This window comes from Clinocottus analis, unplaced genomic scaffold (genome assembly GCF_023055335.1).
Source record: "Clinocottus analis isolate CAN_PGR_092001 unplaced genomic scaffold, fCliAna1.0.p SCAF_19, whole genome shotgun sequence".
In the NCBI taxonomy this organism is placed as follows: domain Eukaryota; kingdom Metazoa; phylum Chordata; class Actinopteri; order Perciformes; family Cottidae; genus Clinocottus; species Clinocottus analis.
Genome location: NW_027175920.1, coordinates 2,394,154 through 2,415,568, shown reverse-complemented (window position 1 = coordinate 2,415,568; position 21,415 = coordinate 2,394,154). Strand labels below are relative to the sequence as shown.

Below are 21,415 nucleotides of genomic sequence, written 5' to 3'. Positions count from 1 at the left end.
CCGCGCTCACGTCTGTCCGCTAAATGGGATTTGAAAGAGGAAATTTGTGGTTTTTACGAGAAGTTGCGTTTGAAGAAACATCATCTTAGGTTTTGGATATTGTGATATGACATAAGTGTATGACATAATCCTGGTTTTAAAAGCTGCATTGCCGTTAAGTAACGTCGCTGTTTCCAGCTGTTTTATTATCTGCTGACCTTAAAATGTGTTGGGCTCTGATAATGTGACAAAACAACCAATCAAAGTTTCCGTTCTGTTCCATTGTGATGCGTTCAGGCTCCGTTCAGTGAAGTAGGAGTATTGAGCAAAAGTAAATTATGAAGTTATTATAATGTGTGCGCATGTAATCTTGTAAAATGTAGTTTTAATGAGAAAGTTGAATGAATCCATTTAAATGAATTAATTTGTTTGAAGGATACGTTTTGAAAGATATGTTTGAAGGATACGTTTTCACATTAATGGAAAATAGATATTAGAGATGAATTATGAGCTGTCAAACTCTGGCTCGAAGCAGTTTATAATACATCATGGCAAGAAGAAAAATACACTATTTTATTATAATTTCATCAGAAAACCTCCCACTATAAATTACTTTAACAAAGTAAAAAAATAACACTTATGATTTCAGATGGTTTACAGACTTCAGAGAGGGAGAATATGTTTTTGAACGGTGGCAAAAACAAAAAGTCTTGAGCCTTGTGGACCAGCCGCTATAATTTGTCTTTTAAGTTGGTTAAAAGGGTGAATTAATTTACATGAAACCTCTGTGACCCCCGCCAATCAAACACAAACCCCGCCCGCCCACGCACAGGCTCGGAGGCTAAAGGAGGATTTCTGATGTATCTCCAAGAAAGAAATCGCCAAAGCCAGATTTGGCATTGGCGATGCTTTTTGATTTAAAAAAAAAAAAAGCAAAAAAGAGGGATGACTTGTGATCTCAGACTTCGAACATTTCATCAAGATAATACACATGCAGATTGATTTTCAGGAAATGGTAAACAAGATGTTTTTCATGTCAAGAAATGAGGATGAGAGGTTTGCACTAACATGAAAGCATCCTTTGAGTTTTACATAATAGCGGATACTTTTTCTATTTTTTTTTTGCTCATTGCTATAAAAGCCTTCATTTTCTATCCGGCCACCTGCACAAACCTCTCACCTCCAAAACCCCCGGTACCCTTTTCTCTCGCTCCTCGTCTTTGACATGCAAAGACGGCGTTAAAAAGAGCACACAAGGAGGGCGAGAGAAGGTTCACTCCAAACCAAGAGCCTCCCTGCAGCCGTGGGAGTTTCAACTGTTCTCAGAGCGTCGGGCGAGTTTGACCTTTTCTGCTTCCGTCGAATTCATCGCGTCTATGGAGTGTTGACCGGCCGAGGCGAGATCAAAATCTCCTCCGCACCTAACTCCGTTGGAACTTAGTTAACACGGTCGAGCCGAGGAAAACAATGATGTTCGGAGGTGAGAGAGCGACCGAGACCGAAGCGGTGAGGCGATGGAGGCGGTGGATGCGGTGGATGCGGTGGACGGTGTGTTTATTTTTGAACAGTGATCCTTTGATCTGCCAAAACATAAATATTGATCTGCCTCCCAGTCCCAGTCCAGAGGAGATCACGGAGGCCAATAACATCTTTGAACTCTGAACAGTGCGGCCCGGGCCTCCAGTCAGCCCCCGGCAAGATTTTTATTCCTAACTCCTTCCCCAAAACCACATTTCTTCTTTTTTTTTTTTTTTTTTTTACATTTGTGTGAAGTGATCCTCTCTGCCTTGGACTATCACATAGTAATATGTTTCATGTCTAGAATAAGAGTAGGAATCTTTGTAAGACATATTTCCTTTTTTTCCCTCAAGCATTAAAGAGCTGATATTTCTCATTTCACAAATTGAATTGGGAGGACTTTTTTTCTTCCATTTCATTGTTGCATTGTTCATCTTTTTCAAGCCTCTTATCATCTGTAGAGCCGCATTATCATGTGCCATCTGTCCGAGATTCATCCTCCATGGACTATAAGCTTTATTACCCAAGATGAGTGATTAGTTTGAAATCAACTCCTTTTCTTTTGTGGCGTACCGGTGTTGTAGAACTCCGTGTTTTACTGGGTTTATCGGGCTTAACCGGTTTGCATCATTCGGTGTCCAGTAAAGCAAACTTTTCACCAGTCGACAGGCGGCTGTGGCGGACAGTTTATGATGTAGATGCAGAAGCCAGACGAAGGAGATTACTTGATCCTGGTCTTCAAGAAACATCTGCAGTCGAGAGCAGTCTCGTCGACACCTGGAGGAAGGCCGGACAAGACCTCGAGCGTGGAGATGCTCCACAGAACAGACCCACTACACAGAACAAGCTCTTTGCTGGCTGTGACAGTGTGGGCCTGAGGTTATGCCCCTCTCATTTGTTCCACCATTCCTACGTGGGGTAATCAACCACCTACAATCGCTTCACTTTTCCTCCGCTTCCGCTGCTCCATATTCACGGCGGCCACATCAAAAGAAGCCAAACAGCTTCGCCTTCATTTCAACTTTTCACATGGCCCCGGGCTGCACTTCAGATATGGCAGCAAATACCCAAACAACCCAAGGAAGCTTTGGGTCTCTGATCCCCCTTCGGTCCTCTCGCTTTATCAGACAAATTAGTTTCCTGTGTTTTCTCAACAATTGATTTAGAGGCTGGTCGGTGTCGTGCACTGTTGGACTTTGCTTTGAATCCACTTGGGCCAGCAGGAGCTGGAAGGCCAGCAACATGTCCTCTGACCTGCTCTCAAAGAGTTCTTTGTAAATAAATTGAACTTAAAAAGCACATTTTTTGGTTTGCAGCTGCACGGAAATTGTTTTCAAGCACAGACTGTATTGCTTTCACCCGTCAACCTCCAGCCGCCCAACGCAGACCCTCAGCCGCCCTGCCTTCCCTCTCACGTAACAATGTCTGAACCAGGAAACATAATATCCTCTGTGATACCATTCAGAGGACTCGTGGATTACAGTACATCGCTGGATTAGGGCCAGCTCCCTCCACGACATCTGTTTTACTATGAAGGCTCACTGGAGATTATAGGAGAAACCGCATGCTCTGTTACAAACACATTGGCACAAGATGTAATCTCATCAAGCGATTACAATCTGCGGTCTGTCTTGATGCGAACTGAAAGAGGAGAACAAAGGGCCGGGAAACCAAGGGGAATTGTTGAAGGGAAAATCCTGAAAAGGCACAATCGGTTTTGTTGGTGTGCTTTGGTTTTGAGTCCCGGACTGCTGTTTTTCCTGCCTTTTTAATTAAAATGACAGCCCACGACGGCTTCACTACAAACATGCCCCAGTGTGTGTGTCTGTTGCTGCACTGCGTTACCCTTCCACGGCTTCAAGGACGAGGGCAGACAACACCAGTAAAGCACCAGTTCACCCACAGATATCGTCTCACTCAACTCTGGTGGCATCCAGACATTCACAAACATCTCTAAAACTTTCCGCCGCCATCAACGTACAGCATGTGCGGATGTAATTCAATTTGCGGCGCTCAGTGTGGATACGATTATGTTTTGTGTGGATAATATTTAGTGGCATCTAGTGGTGTGTTGCAGATTTTCCTCCCTTTGCAAGCGTGTTGGAGAACTACAATAGTTAGGGATATGTATCTTAAAGACTTTACTGCTACTAGGAGCTACTCTTAACAACACTGTGTTGTATTACATGAGTAAATAATTCATTTTTAAAACATAAATAATTCTAAAAACATGAATTCAGAACAGGATTATCATTTATATTTAATATGACTGCGGACAGAGGACGATTGAATTAGGTTTCACTTTTGTTTACATGTCTATGCTTGTTGAACAGATGTATTGATAAAATATTGGCTTTTTTAAAAGCAAAAATGGTTTTGCTTCTCCAGTAACAAGCGTCAACAGCGAGTGAACCATTCCTGACAATTAATCCCTGTAAATGTTATACGCTGTTCCTCTAATGGGCAGTCCAGTACAATATATTTGATAGAAAATGAAAGCACTGTAATTAAAAAAGTACTCATCAAATGCACAAAAAAATGAGTTTTGATATGAAAAAACTAATTAAATGATAGCAAAACTCTCTTAAAGTTTAACTATTTATATTGCAAACAAAAGGTTTGGAGGTCAAATCAAATTAGAATGAAATGAGAACAAAGAAGTCAGGGAGCTAGCAGAGAGCTCAGCTAGTGGAGAGCTAGAAGCAGCGCTAGCTTGCTACAGCGGGGAGCTAGCAGGGAGCTAGTGGAGAGCTAGAAGCAGCGCTAGCTTGCTACAGCGGGGAGCTAGCATGGAGCTAGTGGAGAGCGAGAAGCAGCGCTAGCTGGCTATGGTGGGGTGCTAGAAGCAGCGCTAGAAGCAGCGCTAGCTTGCTACGGCGGGGAGCTCGCGGAGACAACCACCAAAGGTTTAGCAGTGGCTTGTAACCCAACTTTTACGGTTGTTGATCACAGACACCAGCGCAACACAACAACGTTGACTTCTCGCGGCTAAAGTCATTATGAGGGGAGCAAAGGATGGAGTCAGGTGGTTTAGAACGTGCAACAAAGGCAGGTGGTGCGATTGTTGTCCCGACAAACAGGACTTTCACTCGGAAGATCGCTGCCCGTGTGCAGTGTGAAACCGAAAGTTGACTTTAACTTACTTTACCACGCTTTGTTGCATAACTTGCATATTTTACTCACGTCCAACAATCATACTTACTCTAACCTCATTATATTGCACCGACAATAACACTTAATGCAAAACTGCAGCTCGATGCCCCGTCCACTTTAAACCTCTCTCTCTTTCTCTGTCTCTCTTTCTTTCACTATATATCTCTGTAGCTGATCTGTAATTGCTCAGGTCAACCTGCCTTCCTTAATGACGATCATATGTTTACTGAAACAAACAAACACACACACACACACTCCATCTCTTAAACACACACAAACATGTGCACAGACAGCGCGTATATTCCCCACCATCCACTACTAATTAGGAGCTAATTATCTAGGCAAGTGTAAACAATCTCAGCAGATGGCAAAAAGCGTGGCATTAGCACTAATGACCTTGAGCAGTGTGAGGCCGTGGGCTTTCATTCAGGAACAGCCTCTCTCGTTATGATGCACTATCATTAAGTGCCACACACATATGCACACGTTGCCAACCAAGGTTACTATTAAACCAATCGTCATTAAGCCAAATGTTCTTTTGTTCTATTATACGTAGAACGTTTCACTTAACAGTATTTTCAGGTTGCGAGTCGATAGGGTCATTGATGAAAATAAAATGCTGAAATTAGCATAATATTTCTGCGAAGGTCCCCAAATGTATTCACGATGTGTTTTTTGCTTGTATTTAATGCATTCATATCAGGCTTTTTTCTGTATTTTCAGGCTGATTTGACTTAAAGTGTTGATATTTTTAGATGTATTCTACTGTTAACCACTCTGATGTTTCATGCATACACAATGTATGAATGTTGTGTTAATGTTCCTCCTTTATAACAGAATTTACTTATTGTAAAAGATAAAAACAACTTTATTGTTCCCACTTGAACAGGAAATGTCACAACATCATCGATGAATGTGTGCAATACACAACACACACGTTTTTTTTTGTTTTTTTTTACTGAATCTGCAATCCCGCATCCGGCCTCATTGGATGTGCACACAACTGCCGTTGTGCGACCTAATTAACTGGTTTGCATTCAACCATCCACAAGCGAGGACGGTAACTGGAATAAAAGAAAGAAAGTAAACGTGTAAATGAAGAAACATGTGAAGGCAAGGCGGCGTATCTAAAAATATAAACCTTGAAATACATGCATACATTTTCACAAACACAGTTTTCCCATCTGTGCCAATGCCCACTATTGTATGTATAAGACACGTGAGATCGACAACAACAACCATCAGACCCTCCCTCCCCTGGTTGCATTTCATATTTTGTGTTTCATTAGAAATCAAATCAGCCACAGTGCGCTTGATGCGAAACGGCTTAACCATATAATCCACGGGAAGAAAAAAAAGGGCACAGAAAAAGAAACCCCACTAATGAAGCGTACGATACTGCTGTTCTACGCAGGTGTAAGTCTCCTCGTAGACCCCGAGATGAGTAATGAACACTTCCACTCCACTTGTAGCTGCACAGACACTCATTCAGATTGGCTCTCAGAGTCTTCTGCCGTCTCTCGTCTCCATCTACGCTAAGTCTCGCGTCTTACCGAACGCTCGTGTTCATTCTGGCACATCTGCACCCTCCGACCTAAACGGCTTTGTGATAATGTTCAGAGAAATCAATTACATTGAGTGGTAGAAGAGCCCTTGGGGCCACAGATCCTTCAAAAAAAAAAAAGGGTTATTGTTTTATTTCCCCTTAGAATTGTAGCACTTGTGCAAACACATTTTATTCGACAATAAAGCATTTGTTCTCCTTAGATCCAGCCACTCTTGTCTCAGTTAGTAAAAGAAGAATAACACATTTAAGACAGATGAACAAAGTGGAAAAGGAAGTGGACAGAGGCAGAGCATAACAAAGCAGGAAGCATTCATAGGACATGAAGGTTAAAAGGCGAGCAGCTTTTGGTTTCTGGCTTCTGAAGGACCTCGGCCTCTTTATCTCACCACGCCCGCCCGCCCGGCTTGCCAAAGGCCATTCTGCCCTTTTTACTTTCCAATGACAACAGGCTGCGTTCCAGGACAATGTGCACTGTGTCTGGCTCTTGATCTGCATGATAAAAGAAGCCTGATGCAGCAGCTATAAGAATAGGACAGGTCGGGCTAATTGCAGCAAGGACGCTAGCCGGCTTTTCTCGCCGTTAGACAGGTAGAGGTCACGGGGAGAGAGACCGCCGGTCCCGGAGAGAGAGGTTCAGTTTCGGAGCCGAATGACTCGACTTCAATCGGCCTTTGAGGGCTGAACTCTGGAAATCGTGGTAATAGTTTGCAATCTGTTACAGATGAAGCCTGAGCACTTATCACAGGAACAAGATGGAATCAGGAATTAATGGTGAAGAAGAAGTAGTTCCATGATAAATGAACGTTTTAAACCCAAGTTTATTGCAACTTTGTCGTTTTGGCCATCTGTTACGATTTGATGACATATTTCGCCTGATAATTTGCCGAGAACTGAGACTGCAGCGCCACGGCAAAAAGAAAAAACAGCTCACGAGAGACACGAGCATCTCAGACAGGTTTTGAAGCCGACTACTTTTAAAGAACATTAAAATGTCGCTAATATATGCACAACGTCTTGTTCCTATTTGATATATCTGCAGTTTTGAATGCAGTCTTGTCTGTTGTGTAAATATATATTTATATAACCAAGCTTTAGCAGACATGAATACAGGATTAGTTTCTCAACCAGTACAAATATATAAGCTCTAATATTATATATGCAGCACAATATATATTTTTTTTTACAAAATAGTGCCAATTCTTCAGCTCAAGCTGCCGTTCGGCTCAAGGACTCAGAGATCCAGGTTGCTCTTTCTCTACAAAACCCTCTTTCCCCCCCCGCTGTCCTGCTGTAGCGGCATTGTGCTCCGGCCCAGATCCTGATAACGCTCGTCGGCGTTCGCGGCAGCCGGAGACGGCGCCGTGCCATTGTGGCGCCGCGGTGAATACAAGTTGGCGCGCGCCTGAGCTGCAGGACTGCATTAGGCGGGAAAACGGAAATGGAGTGCGCTTTGTCAGTACAGCATGCGCCGAGATTGTGAGGATGAATGCAGTGGCGCCGGATAGGCAGAGTGTGTTGTTGTGTGTGTGTGTGTGTGTGTAAGGGAAAGAAAAGGAGAGTGTGTTGGAATATTATCCAGAATGTGTGCTTTTGTGCAACGTATATATATATAGTGTACCTCCGTGGGCGAGGAGGTAAGAAGACAGCTCATGAGACGTCAATCACGAGTGCCTCACCTGTCACGCCGCCGCCGCCGCTGAAGGATGGCTTTGACCTTCAGCGGTGACGATGGCAGCGAGGCGGCACAATTAGACGACACTTCTGCGTCCCTCGCCGCTCTCGAGACGTCAGGCCACACCCACCTCCTTTCAATACCCCGAGTTGCCAACTCCCAACCTAGATGCGGGAAGGAAAATGGGGGACAGGAGGGTGTATAATGGTGGAGTGAAATGGTTGAAGATAAAGCTGTTGAAGGAATTTTTAAAAGAATCGTCAAATTTATGTGGAAGCGAAAACGAAGGGAACCCAATCTTGTTTTCCAGAAACTTTCGGTTTAACCTCTAATTAAAGTGGCAGCTCATTTGTTTTCCACCGTGCATCACTTGTTAGCGATGTCACTGCATTCGCCCGCCTCACTCTCGACATTTTTTGGACTCGTCATCGCGAGGAAAGGTGGAATTACCGTCACAGGCACTCGTGATAAAGTGAGGTGCTTTGGGTCCAAAATTGTTGGTTTTCATCTTAAGAGCAAAGCGAGTCAGAAAGGAGAGGAATAGCAGTGGAGAGAGAGAGAGAGAGAAGGGGGGAGAGGGGTGAAAGAAAAAGCAAACAAATGGATGGACGCTTTAAGAGCGTACATGGGCGACGGGTCACTGATGAAAGCTAATGGAGAGCGCGTTTAGGAGGATGGGTGGAGGACAGGTGAAGGGCCGGCGCCGCCCGGCGAGGTCTGCGATCCCCCCGCAGACAGTGACGAGCGCCAGCCCTCCTGATGGATGCTCCCACCTCGGCCCCTCTTTGCGGTGTCATTAGGCACGGAGGCTCGCAGGACTCGTCGTCTGAATGCGGCGCGCGGCGCCTCCGCCCGCCATTCATCACCGCGCTGACGCCATCGGGGATAAAAGTTCCAGCGGCGTGTATTCTGGAGCCGTGCGGAGGAGGGGAGGATGTCCATCTAACCTCCCGCGAAGGGCCTTGAGTATATTTTCACTCCGGTGATTAATTGAAATCCCAACAGAGTTGTGATTTACTCACCTTGGTGTTGGTGTTTCGGTGGGATTAAGCATTGAAACTCTCTGAGTTCGGATTATTTTTTAAGGTTTTCCCCACGGATATCTCCACACATCAGGATTCAGCGCTCTCCGCACTCCTATATGGTGTCTCCATACACTCCGCGATACCCAAACTGGCCTCCGGCATCGACTTTATCTCAGCTATTTTACTCCAGTATGAATTGGATACCGCTATATTGCACAGATACAGAGCAAAAGGGCAAACTCATTTTCTCCTGTGCAGTGCAGCTCAACTGGTCCAACGGCAGTTTCATACGGAGCCGCAAATGCACACACACACACACACACACACACGCCTTGAATGACATTTCATTTATTTATTTTTTTTTTCATTTTCCTTCAAGTGATGGGCATTAACCCTCTAAGGGCGCCGCGGTAATGCTCTGGCTTTTCGCGAGCTTACCGCAGATTAGGATCCCGACAAATCATACATTGTTTTGTTTTTTTTCACCACGTCTAAGTATAAAGCCTGCAGCAATATTCATACGAGGAGCATACAACATGAAAAGCACTGAATGTGTTGTTTCAAGAGAAAGCCATGTGGTTTAAAAACCCAGTGGGAAATGGCTTCGTGAGTGCAGTGATAGCCATTTAAGCATCCGGGAAATAGCGGCAGGTATGTCCATACATGCTGCATGGATTTGAGCTCAGGTCAGCACTTTGCCAGATTGGCAGGCCTGGTGTGTATGGACGAGGTCTCTCCTCATGACAGCCGGCACATTATGCAGTGTGGTGGAAAATTGGTGCTGAAAACTGGAGTGCATCATACATAAATCGAATGGGAGGGGAAAAAAAAGCTTTTTTTTTTTCTTTCCCTCTCCATAAAGTGGCAGAGGAGAGTGGCCGCTACGAGCGCTGGAGTGGCTGAGCGCCTGTTTTTAGTGTCCACTTTTAGACAGATGCTCATCAAACAATGGCCGGTGCAGGTTTTTTTTTTTTTTACGGAGGAGGGCGGCGTACCTGTCAATCACAGCGCGGCCAATGCACTTCCATTTGAGGGAGCTGTCAGTCACCTGAGAGCAGGGGTTGTCACCAGAGAGAGAGAGAGAGAGAGAGAGAGAGAGAGAGAGAGAGACTGATTTGGTAAAGTGGAAGGAGAGGTAGCTGCCACTTCTCCAGGACGGTTGCCGCAGTCGGTACCTCCAGCGGTTGGAGGTAATTGTCGCTGCAGGTGTGTGTTTGCCAACGCGAATGTGTCGTCTCTCTGTCTTTTAAAAAGGAATTGTTTGACTTTTTCGGGGGGGGGGAGAAAAATGCTCGTTCGCTCATTCGCTTTCTTCCCGAGAATAATGGAAATCGATCCCGCTTATTGTCGAGAGTGGTATGGATCACCTCGTCTCGCCATTGGCAAGCAGCAAATGAGGGCGTTGCTCAAAGCGTGGAAGTAATGCGAGACTGATTTTGTGTTTTGTCGATTTAAAGGAGGATCTAAGCTGCTGTCTTCGACAACAAAAACACTTCATGGTGATCCGCAAACATTTCTGTAACTTGTTAATTAACTTCTTTAATTCTTTTGGTGTGGGTTTTGCTCACGACTCTTTTAGAATGATAAAACCGTTCATGTAAGCTGGTGATCCTCTCAGGTGTCCACCAGCAAGCAGGGAAAGAGTTTCCCTTCTTCTAATAAAGAGCCACTGATGTGATATGGCACTACAAAGAGAGACTAATAGATGTTTTTTTTGTTTGTTTTTTTATTGTTTCTTTTGTCCTCTCCAAAGCATTTCATATTAGAAAAGCGATCACGGCAGCAGGAACTCGGGGGTAAAACATACGTCTCTTTCAATCCAATTTCTGCTCCCTTGTTGACAGAAAGTCAAAAAAAAAAAAAAAAAAAAAAGCCAAGATTAAACCTTCCACTTGCCCTCTCGACACATCTCACTTTAGGTTTTAAAAGATTTATTTTCCTCTCCACCACAAGCAATCCTTACTGCGTCTGTGTTGAGGAAAATACGTGTTCTCGCTCAACCTTCACTGAATTAAAACAACAACAACAACAACAACACTGTTTAAGAAAGCGCAGGTCTGGTTTGGCAAAGAAAGCTCAAAGCCGCGCTCCTCAAAGTAATGAATGGAAAACTATGATCAGCCGGCGACCTCCGCGACCTCAATTCAACTTCGGATTCAATGCGGCCATTTTATCCTTCTGAGCGATCGATTTTGTCTAAAAAAAATACTGCTTTTATGACGTCGCACTGTTTGCAGTCGTGCCAGACTTCAACAAGATTAAAGTATTACTCACGAAAAAACCTGTTAACAGTCACGCACATGCTTTCATAGCATCCCATGTGGACTCTTAGTCTAATTCTCCGTAAGAAGCATCTCTGCTGGCGGCAGCTTGTACCAAATGTTTCCCACCATCAGACCTCATTTTACCAATTACTCTTTAGACACAAATGAAACCAGTCATCCGGGGTTTTAACCCGTTGACAACTGTGGAACCAATTCTTGGCTCCAGACGTCCTGTTTCCCTGCCTTTAAGTATTTTTTCCTGTGTTTGAATCATGTTTTTTGTATGTATTTGTTCAGCAAAGTCTTGGGAAATAAATGTATGTCTGCAAAAAAATCACTTTTCAAAAGATATTTTGATTGGGACTATGAACATCCAGCATGATACGAGCCAGATTCCACCAAAACTGCCTCCTGGAGCGTCAATAAGACACCTTTCTGGAAAGATTAGGACCTAAAGAATCAGAATATGCAACAAAAATCTCATTAAAACAAAGTCTTGGCCTGTTAGGAAGGAGTTTCAGTCAAAAAACTGTGTCATTCGGTTCAAAAATGGTAAAATTACGTATTTTATGCCAAATGATTGTCTGAATGGGGCATGCTGGGACTTCAAATGGGCGCGGGGAGGATTTTTACACGCTTTCCAAAAGGTTAATGTATTTTTTATTCTTTTTTTGAAAAGCTTATTGTTGACCCTGCAAACAGCTGACAACACATCGCACCTGAAGGTCCATTTATCAGCGGCAATGGGCGGAGTTGACGGTTCGAGCGCCGGCTCCTTCGCTCTAAATGCCAACATGTCCTCGGGCAAGGCACTGAAACCCAAACGGCTCCCAATGGGCCGAGCCGACACCTCTCGTGACTGGATGACTGAGAGGAAACGTTATAAAAAAAAATGCGATTAAAAACGTCAGCAGGTGATTTGTTTTTCCCCCCGAGTGTGACCTTTGAAAGCAGAAATAATACGTTTGTTCTTTTATGAACAAGCTGAACTAGTGTTCATAATATAAAGTCTCTAAAAACAATGATCCCGCATGTTTTGTATTTCTTCAAACCAATCCCTGTCTTCTTCAATCCCTGGCGGCGGCGACGTTGACGCTTTTGCAAAAGAAGGTGAAGGAGAATTTTAAATAAATTGTTAAAGTTTCAAAGTTTTGGACCGATGACATTGTTTATAATAATAATAATCATCATGGCCGCTTCGTTCCCCACCGCCCTCTCCTCTCTCTCGCGTCGACCTCTCGTCCTTTCGCCATCTCTTTAATCTTTATGAGACTGTTATGTTGATTTTTTTTTGGATTTTTTTTTAAAGTCATGAATGCTACTTGTTTGCGAGACCATATGTCATCTGTTGTGTTCGAGGCTTAATTTGACTGCGCTCGGCGCACAGCGGCCTCAAACTATCCGGTCCTAACACCCGTCCAATGAGGCTCCTGGCTTAAGAGGCTCCGTGTGCAGTGATGTAAATAAAACCCTTGTTTGCTCCCCTAACCTAAACGTCAGACTTTATTATACAGCTCAGAGTGTTTTTCTAGCTCCAGCCCTTTTAATCACTCTGCTCCTCCAGCCCACTTTTCATCCTCCTCCTCCTCCTCCTCCTCCTCCTCCTCCTCCTCCTCCTCCTCCTCCTCCTCCTTTACGCTTTATCTACTTTCCCCTCTCATTCTTTTTTTTTTTTTTAACACCGACACAATAGCTTACACCGCGGCCTGATCCCAAATAATACCTCAATTGAAAGCTCATTAATGAAAGATTATAGTTCATCTGAATGGCCCCAGCTTGCTTTCACTCGGGGCCCATGAGCAGCACAAAGACCCCGACACAAAAGGAGCAAACATTGACCCCTGCAGGAGCACAGAGGACTGCAGCCGAGCTTTTGTGTTCCTGTAGTTCAATGCATCACCTTGGATGGAAGTTGTGACCCCTCTACTAATAAGTAAAAGATAAACAACTCTTTATGTTGTTGTTTTTTTTCCCCCTGCGAAAAAACAGAACTGAAGAAAATGATGAAAAGCCAAAGGTGGCTCTACATATGTGGATGCTGTCCACTTAGTTGCTGCCCTTGTGTTTCCTTCCTGCTGCTGCATCGTGCACCTCCAAACACACAAATATGTACACAATGTAAGCAATCAGAAAGTGTGTGGGGGGCGGGAGGGGGAGTAAGGGGTAAACCAGCCATGATGACTGTGAGCGAACACGGCAGGAGGTCAAAGAAAAATGTAAAGCAGAAGGAAAGAAGGAGCTAATTGGCTCGCTGAGCGGTGAACGCAGCTCCATCCGTTCCCCCGGCTTTATTAAGACATGCCCTTCATTAGGTGAGCGTGTAGGGGGAGGGGGCAATGATCGCATCCATCCTGGGGAGGTGTGTGTGTGTGTGTGTGTGTGTGTGTGTGTGTAGGGATAGAGGTGGTGGTGGGGTCTCCTTGTTTATATGGATATTCCTCAGAGCAGAGGCGAGGGAAGAGACGGAAAGCGGCGCATTCACGCAGCTTCGATTGCATGCGTGACCACGGAGAGACGGAAAAAAACTTGTGAACGCACACACACACACACACACACACACCCCCGCTGTGCCATCCTCAACATGCATGGCCGTACACCAGATACTCTGTGTGGCTGATGGACTCTCATGCACACAGTGTGTAAACACAGGCCCACGCAGACACGTTACGACACATCAATTCAGCCGCAGAACGAGTGCATTCAGCGCCGCACACACACGAACATTAACACAAGCAGCTTTCGGCTTTCATAGTCGGTGCAATAAGTGCACCGTGCATCGGATGTTGTAGGGGTTTTTTTTCCAAGGTGAGATGGCAATTTGTGTGAAGAAGAGACTAAAGCGTGTCCTGAGAGGAGCCGCGTCTTGACTGGCTTTTGTCCGACAAACAGCATCTATGTGGCATCTAACGGCGACGGGCTAAAAAGCCAATTCCAGTACTTTTTTTAAAGCCTTCTTACGCGGCCGTGAAGTGTAAATTGTTTCCTGCCGCTCTCCAGAGCGAGGAGGCGTGTGAGTCCAGACGAGATGCCGGATAATGGGCCTCTCTCTCTCTCTCTCGCTCTCTCTCGCTCTCTCCGTCAAAGCCGCCTCGGCCATCAGACGCTCTGCATGCGCACTAATCATCTTCGCAAAGTGCCAATTGTGCCCCCATTTGTGTATTTGTTTTAGAATCTAGGACTCTTCAAACACACGTTCATATGAACCAGCACAAAACAAACGTTCACTGAGGGGTCTCACAGCTTTTTTCTGGATCTTTTTAACCACGCGGCACCGCGCGTGCTCCGCTCGCTCCATGGCAACGCGGCGAACCTCCCTCCGGTGGAGCGAGCTAACGAGCTAACGAGCTAACGAAAGCCATTTCGTGGGAAGCTTCGTCAACCTACGCGACGTCGAGGCGCAACGCCGCAGACGCGCTGCGGCGCCCGCTGTTGCCGCTCTTAGTTACACAAATATCCTTTTGAATGAGTCGATAACGAGTCGCTCTATTTTCAGATGATTGGGAAGTGTTTTGTTGTCTCTGCAGGGCTGTGTTTTAGTGATTATACGCCGTTTATGTTGTCGTGGCGTGGCCTCCTGATGGAAAAAAAAACAACAAAAACCCCTTGATGTTAATGTTCTTTTCATTCCCGACTGTGAAGGAAAGACTGGCAGGTTCCTAGAAGAACATTAGCGGCAGTCACGAACACTTTGAGAGTCTTTTCTTCTCCGATTAGAAAGAAATCTGAGGTTTTAGCTTTTTTCTGGCACCCCAAAAAGCACTCGCCGTCAAACCCCCTCCAGTCGTTGCTTACCAAAATGCATTAGCACCAATATTCATACCTTACATTCAAACTTCTACATGTATTTCAAGCAGACACTTCTTCCGTAAATCAAACGCACCCTTTGCTGCGAGGCAGGCGGCCGCTATAGCCTCCACCCGCCCGCTCCGATGAAGTCGTCATCCAGAGGGGGAATTGCTATTTGGCATCCCTCCACATATCACTGATATTTGCACAGGAGTCCTGTATTTGCACCGATAACACTCAGCTCACACAATCACACATCAGTTCCGCGTAATTCCGCCCACGAGGGAAATGTAATGAATTTGCGGCTCGGACGAGCGAGGAATGTGTCCTTTTTTTTGGTGGCTGACACACAAGCAACACTCTCTTGCAGTCCAGTGTCACGTCGAGCTATGAGCTTGGCACACACACACACACACACACACACACACACACACTGGGGGCAGTTGTGAAGTCCGATGCGGGGTGGTATGTGCTCTCCGGCACACGGCGAGGGGAGAGGACTCATCTTTGCTCTTCCGCTATGATTCCTCCTGCTGGAACCTGCCCATACATTATTGAGCGCCGACGAACAAATGTTCTGCGCCGTTAATTTTTCAGGAGGCCGGTGGGGGGAAGGGGGGGGGCTGCAGACACACACCACCCGTATAGCCCGCCGGTCCGTCGGTCGTCCCTCATTTCCTCCGACTGCACTCGCGGTATCCGAGCAAGACAAAGTCTTTCAGCACATCCTTTCAAATGAGCTAAAATGAGCCGATTCCTCACCTTACCTGATGTAGAAAATCCCCCACTGACATATGTTTGTTTCAAATATTACAGCACATGTGCTTTTGAATGGAAAAACGTCTCACTGTGTCCGTGTGATCCCGACACGCAAGATGCTTCTCGGCCTCATTGTGTCCCACAATAAAGGAATTGATTTGCCTCCATGAACATAACGGCGTAATATGCACAGTGTACTGCGCACCACGCTCCTGCACTAAGGAGGTTTTTTTTTTCCCCTCTCTGGATCTTGTGGGAAATTAAAGCAGCTCGCTTTTTAGCATGCACACACATTGCTAAGCACAACGGGCCATTACGCAGAAGTAACCGGATTCCAAAGGCACGTATTGGCATACATTAAATCATATTTTCTTCCATTTTTACAGGACATAATCTTTCCCCCACCTGTGTATTTCAACTTTTGTGTGTGTGTGTGTGTTGCTCTGTTTCACAGCATTAGCTGCTCGGTATAGCTTTGCAAGTCATTATCGGAGGTGGGGAAAAGATTGCTGCGGGGTAAGTGATAAAAGTAAGCGTGCAAGCTGAGAGCTTAGCCTGTCGCGGCTAAAGGTTAGCTCGTAGATTTACGACGGTCCCTCTTTGCTCGGGCTGTTTAAAGAGGGAGACACTTTTTTTTTTAATGTCGGAGCAGCTCTGATTGATTGTGGGCAGATAGTGCTGTCGCATCCCGACACTGCAGGAGTAGGGGGGGGGGGGCACCGACATGTGAGTGATATCAGTTTTCAAACTTCTGAAGATGATTGATAATTTCCTGTCCAAGATCAATGGCTCACAAGCCGTTACAGCTTGTCAACTCTTTGAAAAAAGAAAGTACTTTCAACACCTCATCTCATCGCAGGTTGCAGCGATTAAGGAGGGGGTTGGGGGGATAAATATTTGGTGGATAAAAGGGATATTTTGTTGCCTCAACATGATTTTTCTTTGGTTTTCATCTCGTTAATCAGCTTGGTAAACCGCACACTTTTTCTTCTGATCCCTCGAGGTGGACCTGGACCTCACGTTGAGGAAACCGCATCCTGGAATGACTTGAATGAAGCTGCGGTGTGTATTATGAGCTGACCAGCTCCAGTCATGAACCCAAAAACATACGGAAATATGGCGAATTAATAAGTTATAGTCGCTAATGAAATGTAGTTTGGTTGGGTCACTCTGCTAACCAACGCAGGCGGTCTTTGAAACCTGCAGCGCTGGAAGACCAGCTCCACTCGAGATAAGTGGCTGCCAGCAAGGCCTCGTGGGAAATGTAGTGCGAGAAGGAGGAGGCGGAGGAGCAGGAGGAGGAGGAGGAGGCGTTACTGAGCCATGAATTGAATGAAAAGGGCCAACAGTAATACACAGAAGACGTGCCAAAAGCTGTGTGCCAGGGCAAGATGTACGTCTGCTTGTGCACATGTACATGTGTATGTAAGGGTTGGCTTATGGATGTGTGTCAACAGAATGTGTAATCTGCGTGCCATATAGATGTGTGTGTGTGTGAGTGTGTGTTTGCACAGATGAGGGCTGGTGGACATCGGCAGCTGGCCTTGGTTTGAGTGTCTCTCAGGGAGAAAATATCCGTCAGCACACACACGACTGCCAAACCTCCCTCACGGATACACACGGATACATGTACAGTAATGTACTGACATACATACACTGCCACATATTAGAGCCACACACACACACACACACACACACACGGAGGGGACCAGACCAGTGTGCTAAATAAAGACAGACAGTGGAGCAGATTTCTACACCCAGCGGGGCCATTAGCAGCTCAGTTAGACCACCAGGAAACTTCCCTCCTCATCAGCATCAGCACCAAACACACGCATCCGGACACCTGCCACTAAAGAGCGACACGTGCGCACGCACGCACGCACGCACCAACCACGTCGAGACGCTCCAACCCCACGTAGACCCGCTCGCACATTACACAGTCGTCTGTTGCCTTTTTTTTTTTTTTTTTTTTGGTAAGCACCTGTGTCGGTACAGACGTGTGCGGCCCCGAGGCCACACCTGAAATATTTATGCCGTGTCCGGGAGCACCGGACTCCTGAGGATTGAGCTAGGAGGGAGGTTTCTACTTCACCGCAGCCTTCTGGGAACTGGAAGGTAGCCAGTGTGTGTGTGTGTGTGTCTGTGTCTGTGTGTGTGTGTCTGTGTGTGTGCCGACTGCCTGATTTATCTGTGAAAACTCAGCGGTGTGTTTTGCACCGGGCTAAAGCCGAGGAAATCGCGCCAGCTGTAAAGCAGGTGACATATTGAGAAGAACTCCGGCGCGTTGATGGAAAAATGTTATGAAAATCATGGGAGGATATTTTATCTGTGGCGAGATAGTTTCAACACATCTCGCCGCTATTCAGCGAGCGTCCCCTTGTGTTTCTGTTCCTCATGAAAAGAAGATCCTGGCGACCCTTCTCCTCGGTCGCCGTGGGCGGATTATTATTACTTAAGTGGCGTGAATGTGAAAAGATTCACCCGGATGTAAAAATGTCACGGACGCTATTTACGCAAATTATTACTTGATGTGTTTTTTTAATTAGTTTCTTCCTTTCAAACGTGTTGTGCGCGGCCATATTTTTGGGGAAATAAATACATCTTCTCTCCGTGATCCTCCGTGATTGACAGTGACAATAATAAAAAAAAAAAGGTTATTTTGACCTTTTCAAGAGCATTCTTGAAGGAAAAAGGGAGAAATGTCCGTGAACCTGTAGCGCTTGTTATTTTAGAAATGAATTCTCCGAGTTCTTCTCAATTATGAATTCCCACCCCGGGGCAGACATTTGTACCTGGCACTGTTCTCATTAATGAGAGCGCCGATTTAATTGACTGTGTGCTGCAGACTGGTCCGCCTGACACACTAACCCACACACACACACACACACACTCGCCTGGAGACGACCCGGGCCGTGGCCCCAGGGAGCATCCTCTGGCATCGTGGGTCGCGCTGTATGCAAATGAGGGGGGCCTCCATCACACAATAATTGCTTTGTGTTGCACAGGAAGTGCAGACAGGAAGCTCCAGTTGGTTTTGTGTTCGCATTCATCGGCGTTTCCTGCCACGGAGGAGACGTGACACAGGCCACACACTGTGTTACCTCGGCCTCATTCAGCGGCGGCGGGTGTTTACGCGGCGCTCAGGGTGAAGGCCGTTCCACGTTTATACGCCTCTGGTTACCTGATGAATACAAGAATAATTTGCTTTGAGACTAAATTACCGAGTAAAGATGATTATATTCCCTTCATTTACTTTCGTTACTGAAGAAAGACGAGTGAAGCCGCCACTCACTCTGCTCCCTCATGTTTGAGGTAATTAACTAACACAAAGCACTGCGGCGCATGTTGATACTTTCTATTAAAAAATATATAACAATTTTAATTAAATAAGTTTAATTATTATAATTTCATATTAACTTTTTTTTTAACAATTTAATAAAATGAAAAATATTTCTACTAATACAAAAAATAAAAAATACACTTTTTTAATTTTTGTAATTCTACTTTTAATACAAAATAATTAAATATATATATATATATATATATATATATATATATATATGACTTTTTTGTAGCATATGTAAAACAATATATATATATATATATATATATATATATATATATATATATATATATATATATATATATATATATATATATATTTTAATATATATAATTTGTTTTATTTTTGTATTTTGTATTGATGGATTAATTGACATATTTATCATGTGAAAGAAAATAATCATTGTCAGCACATCCCCAGGGCGTCCTCCTCCTCCTCCTCCTCCTCCTCCTCCTCCTCCTCCTCCTCCTCCTCCTCCTCCTCCCCGTGTTGATTCCACAGTTGGATAACAGCGATGAGCTCTCATGGACTTCCTAATGAGAGGAACTACTGGAGATACTCATCAGTGATCAATGTTTCCTTTAACCTCACACCTTCCTGCGGATGAACCTGTGTGTGTGTGTGTGTGTGTGTGTGTGTGTGTGTGTGTGTGTGTGTGTGTGTGTGTGTGTGTGTGTGTGTGTGTGTGTGTGTGTACGGATGGTCGCGTTCATCTCGCACGCCCCTCTCTCACTCTCCCTGCTGTCTGTTCCTCCCCTCACGTTCCCAGTTTGCCTCTCTCTCTCTCTGTCTCTCTCTCTCTCTCTCTCTCTCTCTCTCTCTCTCTCTCTCTCTCCTCTCTGTGCTCCCCCCTCCTCATTCTCTTTTATCTCTCTATCGTAGATAAAAGCAAAGCGCACATCGCCGGGGGAATAATTAGTTTCAAATCAGTATTGCACATCTCAATCTCCCTCACGGTTGCTCAGTGGCACATCGTCGTAACCCACACTGTGTCGGGAGATGCCCGGGCACTCTCGCTGGGAAGGCACCTCCGAGTCTCTTTTACATTTTATCTCTATTTTGCATCTATTAGGCCCTCCGTCTGCCACGCCGCTCTCTCATATATCATCTTTTCTCGCATCACTTAAACCCAACTTTTCCTTTTTTTCCCTCTCTCAGGTTCGTCGTGCACTCCTTCTGTTGCACTGGCGGACGCCTCGGCGACTTTCCAAATAGCCGTGTGTGTGTGTTTTGTGTGCTTTTCTCCGCGTTTGACGACCAGAAAGCGATATCAAACTTAATAATAATTAGTAATGTGAGTTGAATCTGTCAGATCAAAGCCCTGCGAGGCCCTTCTCTCTATGTCTTCTGTCTATTTGTTGTGAATATTAATTAATAAACCAGCCAGCCTTCGGGTCAGCGCGGCGCTCAGAAGGCAGAAAACCACACTGCTGTTTATAAATATGTATCAAGACGTTGCTGCAATGTATGAATATTCAGTCGTGACTTACGCAGATATGCCGTGCACTTCTGCACTGTGAGCCGCTGTGTTTCTGCTTCCTTTTGATTCTCGTGATGAAGTCATCTGTATCTTTCAGAAGGTTTCACAACTTAGTTGTGTAGAAGAGTATAATACAAAAACATAGAGCTGTTTTTAATATTGTATGCACCCCATTTATATCAAGACTGACAAGACTTACAAGACTGCTATATCCACGCTGTATAATATCCCATCACACTCCCAGAAGTCCCAGTAAAGTCATCGACTATGTTCTTTCCTTTCTTTCTGTATTTCCCTCCCCGTTCCTCCTCTTATCAGTCGAACTCGGCTGGATTTGAGGGAACAAAACACCAGCACTATAGATCATTTTGACAGTTTAATTTCAATGCCTGATTATCAGTCAATTCCATGATTATATTATCCAACCATCCAATTAATGTGTTCTATATTTACAACGATCATCAGGTGGGCTCCGTGCCGTTGCGTCACCTATCGAGAGGGCGAGAGATTAGAGGCCCCGAGGGACCCTGGCGGTTTGATTGAGATGTATAAAATCAGCGTGTGTGTGTGTGTGTGTGTGTCTGTGTAAGTGTGTGTGTGTTGCCGTGCTCAGTGAGTGCGTCGCCCTGTGGAGAGGTTCTCGCCTCGGTCCTCCTCAATCCGTTCCTTCACACTTCAACAGAGCGTGTTGGGGAAACACAGGAGGAGCCAGAAGACGGAGCGAAGCCGGAGTGGAGGCGAACGAAATGATGAAAGGATTTCACGCCTCCTCCTCCTCCTCCTCCTCCTCCTCTTCCTCCTCCTCCTCCTCCTCTCTGCTCTGTCTAGCTCGGAGGGAAAGTGGCGAATGAGTAACCGACACACAAGCG

At 45.3% G+C, this 21,415-nt stretch overlaps 1 protein-coding gene across 1 annotated transcript in view; it reads left to right on the top strand.

Annotated features, from left to right (window-relative positions):
* The window catches only part of sdk2b (sidekick cell adhesion molecule 2b), a 235,086-nt gene that overhangs the window by 135,595 nt on the left and 78,076 nt on the right, over positions 1–21,415 (top strand). The window lies entirely within an intron of this gene.